Raw genomic sequence first — 13,178 nt, forward strand, 5'->3', positions numbered from 1 at the left:
CTAGCAGGTGTAGTAGAGTAATAGAAATCCAACAGACCCAACAGTCATGACATGCATGCTGCTGATTCTGTGTCATTGAATCACTCATTGAAAGGGGCGTGTTCAAAATAATAGCAGTGTGGAGTTCTATTAGTGAGGTCATTCATTCTTTGAAAAACAGGTGGCAATTATTGCCCTTATTTAAGGAAGGAAGGCAGCAAATGTTGGACATGCTGGTTACAGTGCATTTCTCTCTGAAATTCTGAGGAAAATGGGTCGTTCCAGACATTGTTCAGAAGAACAGCGTACCTTGATTAAAAAGTTGATTGGAGAGGGGAAAACATATAAAGAAGTGCAGAAAATGATCGGCTGCTCAGCTAAAATGATCGCAAATGCTTTAAAATGGCAACCAAAACCTGAAAGACGTGGAAGAAAGCGAAAAACTACCATTGGAATGGATAGAAGAATAGCCAAAATGGCGCAGACTCAGCCAACAATCAGCTCCAGGAAGATGAAAGAAGGTGTGACGTTCCCTGTGAGGACTGTTACAATTAGAAGACTCCTATGTGAAGCCAAGCTATCTGCAAGAAGTCCCCACAAAGTCCCACTGTTGGGAAAAAGACATGTGCTGAAGAGGTTACAATCTGCCAAAGAGCACATTGACTGGCCTAAAGAGAAATGGGGCAACATTTTGTGGACTGATGGAAGTAAGATTGTTCTTTTTGGGTCTAGTGGCCGGAGACAGTTTGTCAGAAGACCCCCAAACACTGAATTCAAGCCACAGTACACTGTGAAGACCGTGAAGCATGGTGGTGCAAGCATCATGATATGGGGATGTTTCTCATACTACGGTGTTGGGCCTATTTATCGCATACCAGGGATCATGGATCAGTTTGAAGACATCAGAATACTTGAAGAGGTCATGCTGCCTTATGCTGAAGAGGAAATGCCCTTGAAATGGGTGTTCCAACAAGACAACGACCCCAAACACACCAGTAAACGTGCAACATCTTGGTTCCAGACCAACAAGATGGACGTTATGGAGTGGCCAGCCCAATCCCCGGATCTTCATCCAATAGAAAACTTGTGGGGTGACATCCAAAATGCAATTTTTGAGGCAAAACCAAGAAATAGAGAAGAACTGTGGAATGTGGTCCAATCATCCTGGGCTGGAATACCTGATCACAGGGGCCAGAAGTTGGGGGACTCCATGCAACACAGATGTACAGCAGTTCTCAGAAACAGTGCGACTACAACCAAATATTCATGAAGTCATTCAAAGGAAAGCAAATTCTTCAAACATTTCTCAGTTTATATAGTGAATGTTGGAGTTTGTAAAGAAGAATACAAACACTGCGATTTTTTTGAACCGTCTAATATTCACTTTTCCTCCATTTTTTTTAGAGGAACAACACAAATTTGATGTATTTTTCTTCATGTTGTGATTTGGAATAGAATGTGTCGTGTTCCCAATGCATTTGTGTGGATGGAAATAAAAGCTATTAGAAGGATTTTCAGCTTTATTCACTTTTTTCAACACACTGCTATTATTTTGAACACAACTGCGCACACACACACACACTTGAAATGCATTTGTTACAAATTATCTGAAAAATATTTGTAAAAATACATTTTCAAATAGACTGTATGTCTTTAAAAATACATTTAATCTACATTTTTGGAATGCATTTGCAAATATATGGTAAAATGATGTTAAAAAAAATCTGAAGAATATGTTTTAGAAAAAAAATATTTTTCATTTATTTTGTAATATATAAAAAACGCATTTCAACATGCAGTGTGTATAGATTTTAAAATATATTGAATATGGCCAAAATTGTAGTATTTCAAATATATATCTGACGAGAATATTTCAAATATATTTTTCTTGCATGTGGGAATGCAGCAAACTGCGCTAGAATTATAAAATTGGTGCCGCTCTGACACATTGGCAACCCACCACTGAGACAAGGACTCCATACATCACATGAGTAGACCATGACCTGCAGTTTGGAAAAGGTAAGTATAATTCCGAGGGGGAGAGGGAACAAAAAAAAAAAAAAAAAAAGAAGGGGTGGGGGAGCTCTGAGTTGGGCTTTAACCACTTACCCTCCAGAGGATTTACCCCCCTTCCTGACCGGGCCATTTTTTCTGTTACGGCGCTGTGTTACTTTAGCTGACAATTGCGCCATCATGCAACGCTGCACCCAACTACAATTTGTGTCCTGTTTTTCGCACAAATAGAGCTTTCTTTCGCTGGTATTTGATTGCCTGTGCTTTTTTTTATTTTTTGCACTATAAACAAAAAAAGACTGACAATTTTGAGGAAAAAAACAATATTTTTGACTTTTTGGTATAAAACATGTCCAGTAAAAATAAAAATAAAAAAAAAAAAAAAATTTTTCATACATTTAGGCCAAAATGTATTCTGCTTCGTGTCTTTGCTTAAAAAAAAATCCCAATACGTGTCAATTAATTGGTTTACGTGAAAGTTATACCGTCTACAAATGGCGGTATAGATAATGGAATTTTTTTTTTAATACCAGTAATGGCGGCGATCAGTGACTTACAGCAGGACTGCAGCGGACATTCTGACACTGGGGGGGGGGAACAGACTGTCACTGACATCCCCAGTGACACCAATACAGTGATCAGTGCTAATAAAACGCACTGACACTGTACTAATGGCACTGAGCAGGAAGGGGTTAACATCTGGGGTGATCAAAGGGTTACCTGTGTGTTTTACTGTGTAATCACACTGCTTTGCATGGCTCTGCTATGCAGAGCCATGCAAAGCAGTGTGCAGGAGCTGACAGGGGAGAGATCTGTATTGATTACATACAGGTCTCTCCCCCGTCAGTGATATTTGGCGATCACCGGGTGCTGGTGGCGAATCACTGGCCAGGACCCAGTGATTGACAGCCGAGGCCACCAATGGCAACACGGGTAGGGCTTGTGCCTGTGCCCCCTACCCGGAAATGCAAAACCACGTATATATATATATATGATTTTGTGCAGCCCTGCAGCAGTATTTCGGCTATAGGGCGGCGGGAAAGCGATTAATGTTGTGTACTTTCCTGAGCACCTCAGGAGCCCAAAACACAGCAAATGGCCACATAACGAAGTGGAAGTATTCTGTGCTTGAGAAAAAAAATCTTGTTTGGTGTCTTCAAGTGTCTAACCTTTATCTGGAGGATTTAGCACTTTAACCTCTTGCCGTCCGCCTGCTGTTTTTAAACGGCAGGGCGGTGGCACTCCGGGGCGGGTTGCCGTTCATAAACGGCACCCGCTATTTCTAGTTGTGCGCACTCCCTGGGAGCGCGCAGCACCGCTGTCCGATGCCCGCTGTGTCCTCCGGACACAGTGAAACACCGATCGTCGGACGGGACCTCTGTACGAGGTCCCGATCATGTGATCACTGATTGGCCAATCGGTGATCACATGCAAAGTAGTAAGCAAGATGTCACTTGTGACATCATTGCTTACTACGTGTGAAATCTGTGAATGATCACAGAGGTCACATGGTACAGGGCTATTCACAACAGCCTTGTACCATGTGACAAGCGGTGACCAATCACAGCTCACACATTATTTCTCAATGACTGCAAGAATGCAGACAGAGAGAAAGAGAAATGATTGCTTTTACATGCTATATGGGTGTAAAAGCAATCACTGTAAAAAAAAAAAAATCTTCATCACCCCCACAAGTAGTACAGTGTCACCATGGTGACCCTGTACTGCTAGGGTGACAGCATGTAAAAAAAAACATAAAAAAACAAACATAAATAATAATATAAAAAAATAAAATAAAAAATGTAAAAAAAAATGTTTAAAAATTATAATTTTTGGTTATAAACTAACTTGGCATTTTTTATTTTTTTTTACTAAAAAGATAACGGAATAAAAATTTTGGCCAAGATTTATGATGAAATATTATTTATTTGCAAAATTGTATAAGAAAAACACTTTTTTAAACATTTTTGGACTTTTTCATTTATATAGCAAAAAAAATTAAAATCCCAGCGGTGAATAAATACCACCAAAATAAAGCTTTATCTGTCTAAAAAAAAAAATGGTAAAAAATTCATATTTGTACAGTGTCGCATGACCGCGCAATTGTCATTCAAATTGTGATAGTGCTGAAAGCTGAAAATTGCCCTGGACAGAAAGCGGGTGAAAGTGTCCGGACAGAAAGCGGGTGAAAGTGTCCGGACTGGAAGGGGGGGAAGTGTCCGCACTGGAAGGGGGGGAAAGTGTCCGGACTGGAAGGGGGGGAAAGCGTCCGGACTGGAAGGGGGGGAAAGCGTCCGGACTGGAAGGAGGTGAAAGCGTCCGGACTGGAAGGAGGTGAAAGCGTCCGGACTGGAAGGAGGTGAAAGCGTCCGGACTGGAAGGGGGGTGAAAGTGTCCGGACTGGAAGGGGGTGAAAGTGTCCGGACTGGAAGGGGGTGAAAGCGTCCGGACTGGAAGGGGGGGAAAGTGTCCGGACTGGAAGGGGGGGAAAGTGTCCGGACTGGAAGGGGGTGAAAGTGTCCGGACTGGAAGGGGGTGAAAGCGTCCGGACTGGAAGGGGGGGAAAGTGTCCGGACTGGAAGGGGGGGAAAGTGTCCGGACTGGAAGGGGGGGAAAGCGTCCGGACTGGAAGGAGGTGAAAGCGTCCGGACTGGAAGGGGGGGAAAGTGTCCGGACAGAAAGCGGGTGAAAGTGTCCGGACTGGAAGGGGGGGAAAGTGTCCGGACTGGAAGGGGGGGAAAGTGTCCGGACTGGAAGGGGGGGAAAGTGTCCGGACTGGAAGGGGGGGAAAGCATCCGGACTGGAAGGAGGTGAAAGCGTCCGGACTGGAAGGGGGGGAAAGCGTCCGGACAGGAAGGGGGGAAAAGCGTCCGGACTGGAAGGGGGGGAAAGTGTCCGGACTGGAAGGGGGGGAAAGTGTCCGGACTGGAAGTGGTTAAAAAAAAAAGTCCTGCACAGTGGTTTTTTTTGGCTTGCGCTCCCCAGGGATAAAACGCACCATGCTCCCCCCCCCCAGCCAGCAGATTACATCTGTGTAACATCTCCACCAGCTCCTGGTCTAAGAGAACACAATGATCAGTCACCAAAGATGGGGGAGGGGTTCTATAGTTGCACTGTATAGAAGAGAGGAAGGGGCTCTATAGTTATACTGTATAGAGGTGGGGGAGGGGTTCTTTAGTTGTATACATAGATGGGGGGAGGGGTTCTATAGCTACACTGTATAGAGTACTATACAGAGGTAGGGGAGAAGTTGTATAGTTCTATACAGAGGTGGAGGTGGGGGGGGGGGTTCTATAGATACACTGTATAGAGGTGGGGGAGGGGTTCTATGGTTGCACTGCATATAGGTGGGGGAGGGGTTCTATAGTTCCACTGTACAAATGTGGGGGGAGGGATTCTATAGTTCCACTGTATAGATGTGCGGGGAGGGGTTCTATAGTTGCACTGTATAGAGTTGGGGGAGGGGTTCTATGGTTGCACTGTATATAGTGGGGGGAGGGGTTCTATGGTTGCAGTGTATAAAGTGGGGGGTTCTATAGTTACACTGTATAGAGTAGGGGGAGGGGCTCTATAGCTACACTGTATAGAGTGGGGCGGGGGGGGGGGGGGGGGAGAGGGATTCTATGGTTGCACTGTATAGGAGGTGGGTGGAGGTTCTATAGTTACACTGTATTTAGATAGGGGAGGGGTTGTATAGTTTTATACAGAGGTGGGGGAGGTGTTCTATAGATACACTTTATAGAGATTGGGGGAGGGGTTGTATAGTTGTTCTGTATACAGATGGGGAGGAGTTGTATAGTTCTATACAGAGATGGGGGAGGTGTTCTGTATCATCCTATTAGAGGACACTATCTCTGTCAGTGTCTCTGGGAATGTCAGGACCTATAAAGCAGAATTCCCCTCCAGGACACAACATCCGGGGACTCCTCCCCCTCCTGGGTCATGTGGTAATGCTGAGACTAGTAGTTCCTCAGCAGTCCGGTGGGAGGTGTTAGCCCCGCCCCTCACTCTGGTCCCTGTTGGGCTCCCTCCTCCTTGCTGAGCCATGATTGGATGTCCGCTCACACCCCCCTCCATTCCCATCCCCCCACTTCCTTGTTTACATAATTATTCACTAACAGGAAAGGCGGAGACAGGAAGTCACGAGACCGGAAGTGACCTCACCATTTGCCCGCAGACATCTTTGTGGAGGGCTGGTGCTGCTTCCTTCACCTCCAACGTCTCATAAATAGTCATTTAACTCAGTTTGTGGAGTCGGCAGTAATGTGTGTCCCACAGAGGACCCGGCGGGAGAGAATACCAGGGGGCTGGCACTGCTGACCTGGGAAGAGAGGGCGATGGGGAGAGCAGGGCATGTTGGGACATGTAGTCCATACATAGAGATTCCTCCATAGAGGTGTATGCGGAGAGCGGGGCATGCTGGGATATGTAGTCCATACATAGAGATTCCTCCATAGAGGTGTATGCGGAGAGTCGGGCATGCTGGGACATGTAGTCCATACATAGAGATTCCTCCATAGAGGTTTATGGGGATATAGGGGGCATGCTGGGACATGTAGACAATACACAGAGAGCCCTCCATTGGTCTCTGGGGATAGGGGGCATGCTGGGACTACATACAGAGAATCCTCCACAGAGGTGTATGGGGGAAAGCGGAGTATACTGGGACATGTAGTCCATATGTACAGAATCCTACATAGAGGTCTATAGGGATAGGGGGCATGCTGGGACATGTAGTCCATACACAGAGAGTCATCCATATGGGGATAGGGGGCATGCTGGGACATGTAGTCCATACACAGAGAGCCCTCCATCGGTCTATGGGGATGGGCATGCTGGGACATGTAGTCCGTACACAGAGAGCCCTCCATCGGTCTATGGGGATGGGGGGCATGCTGGGACATGTAGTCCGTACACAGAGAGCCCTCTAGTGTGAAATCTGCACAGAGAAAGATGAAATAATAGGCCGCAGTGTTCACAATAAACATTACAACTAAAAAAAATAAATAAATAAAATGAAATAAAAAGATGAACAATCCTCTGCTCTGTATACAACATTCTCCTAAATCTGATCATCTTTATTGCATCCAATAGGAAATATTCCAGATATTCCATATATAGTGCTGAGTTCTATAGGATGTCATTATAAGGAATGAATAGGATCCTATCCAGCTCTGCTGATGGTAATATAAATGTATATAATAATAGGAGGCGCCTTCCTCTACTCACTTCAAGAACTCATTATATAACCAAAATAACCCAGTGATTCCAAGAATGTGTCGCTGGCCCTTTAAGATGTTGTTTTTGTAAACACTCTCGCTCTCCCTTTCCCTCTCTCTCGCTCGCCCTTTCCCTCTCTCTCGCTCGCCCTTTCCCTCTCTCTCGCTCGCCCTTTCCCTCTCTCTCTCTCGCTCGCCCTTTCCCTCTCTCTCTCACTGTGATCACATGACCAGATTTGACCTTTCCGCGCAGCAGTGCAGAGGCTCTCAGTTTGAGTTTCTTCTTGTCAGAGTCAAGACGCTTTTTTAAAAGCTCCTGATAAGTTCTCATTCTATTGCAAGATATTTAATCTCTATTGATTGGTATTGAGTATCCACTGATACCCTTCAATCAATAGCGATCAGCAAAAGCTTTTTAACGGTTTTTTTTTAAAATCTGTTGTACTAATTTAGTGGCAGTTTGCCATCTATTTAAAAATGACCCAGCAGATCCTCACCGTGTTTCTTACCCTGCTGTTTGCATGGGGAGGAAAAAGATACGTCCCCGACCACTCTTCAGAGATCCCGATACACCTGAATCAGGAGATCAATACAACAGAGCAGCATATGGAAGAATTCATCAAAGGAACGGAAAATGACCCCCCAGAGATACGCCTGCTGGTGAAGGAGGAGAGCAAGTCATCAGAGCAGCAAGTGGAGGAAAAGGTCAGAGAAATGGAAGATGACCCCCCAGAGAGCCACAAGCCAGTGAAGGAGAAGAGCATTAAGTCAATGGAAGAGCAAGTTGAGGAATCAGTCAGAGAAGCTGCAAACGAGCCTCCAGAACCCTCCAGCTGGTTTTCATTACTGACCACCACTGCATACTGGTTTCAGATCATACTCCTGATAAGTGCCATCATTCTGAAATACATCCTGCACAGAAACGACCTGGCCCTGAGAGTAGGACAATATTTGGTTTTCCAGAAGCTGATTGAACTCATTCAGGAAGGACTGGGCAACTTCAATTTCCAATGGTCCAGCCATGGGGCGGCCTTAGAGAATGGAGACCCATCCCTGTTTATAAATATTGATGCAGAATATTGCAGGTCAAACGCCTTTCACTGGGTTATCTTAATGCTGCTGTTGCTACTCATAATACTGCTCGTAATGCTGCTGGTGCTGACAGTGTACGTATTGCTGATGATGCTGAATGAGCTGTCGTTTAGCCGATTCTCCCCCGCTAGGCGACTTCGTGCTATTTGGTGTCATTTCAAACCACGAAAGACAGATAATATCACCCTTCCCAGACCCAGCATCACATCTCCAAGGGGTCCTATACATGTTTTTGTACAGGATACGCCACCCGAGCCAACAATCCTGCCATCAGGAGCTAGGAATGCTCACAAACAGACTTCACCACGCAAGCCGAAAAGGAGCCGCCACGTTGCTTGCCATTGTCCGAGTGATAACATCATTCCAACTTCAAGTGCTTCACCCCAGATGAAGAAGCTCAGGAAAAACCGCACGCTCAGACGACTCAGTGCATTTTGGAGTCATTTCAAAAAAAAAAAGACTGATGACATCACACCGAGTGATAACTTCACCCCGCCGAGTGATAATATCACCCTTCCCAGACCCAGCATTAAGCCTCCAAGGGGTCCCATACCTGTTTATGTACAGGATACCCCATCCAGGAGAACAATCCTGCCATCAGGAGCTAGGAATGCTCACAAACAGACTCCACCACGCAAGCCGAAAAGGAGCCGCCATGTTGCCTTCCAGTGTCCGAGTGATAACATCATTCCTACATCAAGTGCCTCACCCCAGATGAAGAAGCTCAGGAAAAACCGCATGCTCAGGCGACTCAGTACATTTTGGAGTCTTTTAAAACCAAAAAAGACTGATGACATCACACCGAGTGATAACTTCACCCCGCCGAGTGATAACATCACACCTCCAAGGGGTCCCATACATGTTTACGTACAGGATACGCCACCCCAGCCAACAATCCTGCCATCAAGTGCTAGGAATGCTTACACAGTCTCCACCACTCAAGCCAAAAAGGCGCCGCCATGTTGCCTGCCAGTGTCCGAGAGATAACATCATTCCTACATCAAGTGCTTCACCCCAGGTGAATAAGCTCAGGAAAAACCGCATGCTCAGGCGACCAAAAAAGACTGATGACATCACACCGAGTGATAACTTCACCCCGCCGAGTGATGACATCACCAGACCCAGCATCACACCTCCAAGGGGTCCCATACATGTTTATGTAGAGGATGCGCCACCCGAGCCAACAATCCTGCCATCAAGTGCTAGGAATGCTCACACAGTCTCCACCACTCAAGCCAAAAAGACGCCGCCATGTTGCCTGCCAGTGTCCGAGAGATAACATCACCTTACCGAGGAGTGATAACATCACCTTACCGAGGAGTGATAACATCTCCTTACCAAGGAGTGATAACATCACCTTACCAAGGAGTGATAACATCACCTTACCAAGGAGTGATAACATCACCTTACCAAGGAGTGATAACATCAACTTACCAAGGAGTGATAACATCACCTTACCGAGGAGTGATAACATCTCCTTACCAAGGAGTGATAACATCTCCTTACCGAGGAGTGATAACATCTCCTTACCAAGGAGTGATAACATCTCCTTACCAAGGAGTGATAACATCTCCTTACCAAGGAGTGATAACATCTCCTTACCGAGGAGTGATAACATCTCCTTACCAAGGAGTGATAACATCACCTTACCGAGGAGTGATAACATCACCTTACCAAGGAGTGATAACATCTCCTTACCGAGGAGTGATAACATCTCCTTACCAAGGAGTGATAACATCACCTTACCGAGGAGTGATAACATCTCCTTACCGAGGAGTGATAACATCACCTTACCAAGGAGTGATAACATCTCCTTACCGAGGAGTGATAACATCACCTTACCGAGGAGTGATAACATCACCTTACCGAGGAGTGATAACATCACCTTACCGAGGAGTGATAACATCACCTTACCAAGGAGTGATAACATCTCCTTACCGAGGAGTGATAACATCTCCTTACCGAGGAGTGATAACATCTCCTTACCGAGGAGTGATAACATCACCTTACCAAGGAGTGATAACATCTCCTTACCGAGGAGTGATAACATCACCTTACCAAGGAGTGATAACATCTCCTTACCGAGGAGTGATAACATCACCTTACCAAGGAGTGATAACATCTCCTTACCGAGGAGTGATAACATCACCTTACCGAGGAGTGATAACATCACCTTAGTGAGGAGTGATAACATCTCCTTACCGAGGAGTGATAACATCTCCTTACCGAGGAGTGATAACATCTCCTTACCGAGGAGTGATAACATCTCCTTACCGAGGAGTGATAACATCACCTTACCGAGGAGTGATAACATCATTCCATCACCAAGAGCTCAGGAAAAACAACTCAGGCAACTTAAGAATTTTTGGTGTTGTTCAAGGACCAGCTCACTCAATGAATAGACACCTGCCTTTTGACGGAGAACATCTCTTTGGTGCCTCTATAGCAGGGGTCCTCAAACTTTTTAAACAGGGGGCCAGTTCACTGTCCCTCAGACCGTTGGAGGGCCGGACTATAGTTAAAAAAAAAAAAAAAACTATGAACAAATGCGGCCGCAGTACAGGAGATGACCAGAGACTGCGGACATACAACGGCGGCGGGAATACTGAGCCGGCCGCACCATAAGACGCACAGAAATTTCCCCCCAAGTGTGTCTTATGGAGCAAAATATACGGCAAATGCAGGACACCTTGTTGGGTCAGATCTGTGTACAATGTAAAGAGAGAGAGGGGGGGGGGGGAGATAAGGAGGGGGGGGAGAGAAAGAGGAGGGGGGGGAGAGAGAGAGGGAGGAGGGAGAGGGGGGGAGAGAAAGAGAGAGGAGGGGGGGGGGAGAAAGAGAGAGGAGGGGGGGAAGAAAGAGAGAGGGGGGGAGAAAGAGAGAGGAGGGGGGGGAGAGAGGAGGGGGGAGAGAGAGAGAGAAAGAGAGAGGGGGGGGGAGAAAGAGAGAGGGGGGGGGGAGAGAGTGAGGAGGAGGGGGAGAGAGGGGGGAAAGAGAGAGGCAGGAGATCGATCATCTTTTGCACTTATATAGGGTCTGTGGCCATGATACCCGACATGCAGCGATGGAGTCTCCTCTCTTGCTCCCCCTCTTCATGGTCAGCTCTAGGCTCCGCCCTCCAACCGTGACGGTTGCATGCACTGATCAGAATACATGGCCGGCTGGCTGCAGAGACGCCGGGTGAGTGGTGCGGGTTCATAAGCCGAGCCCACCCTCCCCTGTTCTAGAATTGCTGATCCCGCCCTCCTGCCTCCCGCCCGAGCCCTGCCGAGCTCTCCCGACCTGCCAAACCCTAGTCCCTTGCCTCGCGGCAGATACGCCCCTGCCCGGCGGGCCGGATAAATGTCCTCGGTGGGCCGCATGTGGCCCGCGGGCCGTAGTTTGAGGACCCCTGCTCTATAGTTTGTGTGAAAAAAAAAAAGTGTACAATGCAATGTGGTGGGACTGTCCCAGCCGTGCGACCCCCCTGCAGCATGAGGCCGGGTCGCAGTTGCAATGCCTGTAGGTACGCCCCTGACACATGCCTTGTCTTTGGTGTGGCTGGATCACACCAATGCATTGTGGTAGTGTGCAGGCACCAAAATGAAGTACAGCAGGCTGTACTTTTTCTAGCGTACCGCAGTCACCACATGCTGATAGTCAGAGTATACTGATCAGCCCAGCAGCTGATTGGCTGCATGCGCCGATCGAGAAAAAACTTCCAACAAGCCCATTCATGAGATAGATTAACTTTTCATGAGCAAGGACAGCCATAGATGGATTGAAATTCAGCTGGATTCTGAACCAGACGAACTTCAATTCATTTATAGCCAACTTTAGGTCCAATCAAGACAAGGCAAGTGCGGGCGGTGTGCGCTGAAATAAAGTACGGCTGGCCATGCTCTTTGTCCAGCGCAGCGCAGTCACCTCCCGCTGGCCAATAAAACTTCTTGAAATGTCACTATGTGACACAGAGGCGTAGCTAGGGGGGTACATATGTACACAAGGTACAGGGGCGCAAAAATGAGGCTTACAACCAGGGGTGTATTTGCCGCGAGGCAAACAAGGCGTTTGCCTAGGGCCGCACTTTTTAGGGGGGGGGGGGGGGCGGCGTGGTGCCGCCGCCCCTCCTCTTCCAACGGAAGGGACACTTAGTACAGGGACGGGCAGCGGGCTGCTGTGTCTTACCTGGCTCCGTGTCCCAGTCCCAAGACGATCCAGTCCAGGAGACGCTGCTGGAGGAGGGGTAGAGAGGTCCGCAGGTCCGGTGTCTTCTTTTCCCTGGACGCGATGTGTGGGCGGGATGACATGCCGCCCCTGTAATCTGGCCACACCCTCGGGATCACTGGACAGCCTATGGCCGCTTGTACCTCCCCTGTGCTTGCGTGGTTTTCCCCCCAAACACATACCTTGCGTTGGTGGTGCAGTGGTGAGCATAGCTGCCTATCCAGCAGCTGACCCGGGTTCGATTCCTGGCCAACGCAATTTTCAAGATGGCTGCCTCGCCTGCGAAGTGCTTTTAGTCCCCAGGGAGAGAAGTGCTATACAAATAAAATGTTGAGGATATATTAGCGAAGGAATAAAATTTAAACCAAAACTAATGAAGCAAATGTGTTGTATGATTGTATGTTCTTAAACACTTCTGAATAATTTATTTCTTGCGCAAGGATATTATTTTGTATTCTCATTTTCAGCCAGTAGGTGGAGCACTCGGATCCTTTTCAGGTATTTTTTTCCGCTATCCTTAGCAATGTGGATGAAAAAAAAGCCTGCTGCTTACTGTATACATCGCTCAATAGCTCTCTCTGGCACTAGCAGGGGCGGACTGACAACTCATGGGGCCCCCGGGCAATAGGGGATCATGGGGCCCCTGTGTCCTTGCCCAAACTCAAAAAG

The 13,178-nt window shown here is 47.2% G+C and overlaps 1 non-coding gene across 1 annotated transcript; it reads left to right on the forward strand.

Annotated features, from left to right (window-relative positions):
• The first annotated feature begins 12,694 nt into the window (after window positions 1-12,694).
• TRNAD-AUC (transfer RNA aspartic acid (anticodon AUC)) lies at window positions 12,695-12,766 on the forward strand. The gene has a single exon. It is a non-coding gene; the product is annotated as a tRNA-Asp (tRNA).
• The last annotated feature ends 412 nt before the right edge of the window (window positions 12,767-13,178 follow it).

This window comes from Staurois parvus, unplaced genomic scaffold (genome assembly GCF_062004578.1).
Source record: "Staurois parvus isolate SC_StPar_1 unplaced genomic scaffold, SC_StPar_1.0 ptg003524l, whole genome shotgun sequence".
Lineage (NCBI taxonomy): Eukaryota > Metazoa > Chordata > Amphibia > Anura > Ranidae > Staurois > Staurois parvus.